The sequence below is a fragment of the Chrysochloris asiatica genome, unplaced genomic scaffold (assembly GCF_000296735.1).
Source record: "Chrysochloris asiatica unplaced genomic scaffold, ChrAsi1.0 scaffold00130, whole genome shotgun sequence".
In the NCBI taxonomy this organism is placed as follows: Eukaryota; Metazoa; Chordata; class Mammalia; order Afrosoricida; family Chrysochloridae; genus Chrysochloris; species Chrysochloris asiatica.
Window position 1 is genome coordinate 9021727 of NW_006408648.1, and position 887 is coordinate 9022613.

Consider the following 887-nt stretch of genomic DNA (forward strand, 5'->3'; position numbering starts at 1 on the left):
TTCACGGTGAGCAACGTGAGCTGTTCAATGCGCACATTCCCAGCTGAGGCCAAACTCAGCGAAGCTCTGCCTTTTAGTTTCAACTTTTATACACGTGTCCTTTTCAAGGTTTATCTAGTGCCACAGTTTCTGCAATTTTATTGATGATTTAACTGTTTACATGTCCCCAAGTATAGTGCTGAAGTGCTAACTATGTTCCTAATGCAAAAAGACTCATGTGGATTATGCAGAAAATACATGTGTTTAGTAAGCTGCCTTCAGGCATGTTGTTGTTGTTGTTAGATGCCATCGAGTCAGTACCTACTCATAGTGACCCTATGCACAACAGAATGAAACACTGCTCGATTCTGGGCCAGCCTCAAAATTGTTGCCACACTTGAGCCCATTAATGCTTCAACATGAGTTATAGTGAATTCACTGTTGACAAATCAACAATATAAGGGTGTGGTAGTTAAGGTTTTGGATCAACTTGACCAGGCCAGGATTCTCAGTGGTGTGACAATTAACAAAAGGAATCCTGGTGTGGTGCTGTAGGATAAGCACTGAACTGCTAATCACAAGGTCAGTGGTTGAAACCCACCAACCGCACTTTGCAAACTCTACACAGGCAGTTAAGATGTAGTAATTTCCCATGATGAGATCTACTTTGAGCAGCCAATTGAAAGGAAGTTTCTTAGGGGTGTGGCCTGCTTCTAATATATTGGACATTCAGGCAAAGCTTGTTTGTTCTTTGCTGGGTTTGGATGTTAAACCTGGCTCATTCTCCACGCCCTGGTTCTTTGGACTTCAGCTAGTGGCCTGCTCTATTACCTGCCAATTCTGGAGTTGTCAGCAAGCCTGCCTTCTTACTTGCCAGACCAGCTTACGGTCTGACTTGCCAATCTTGG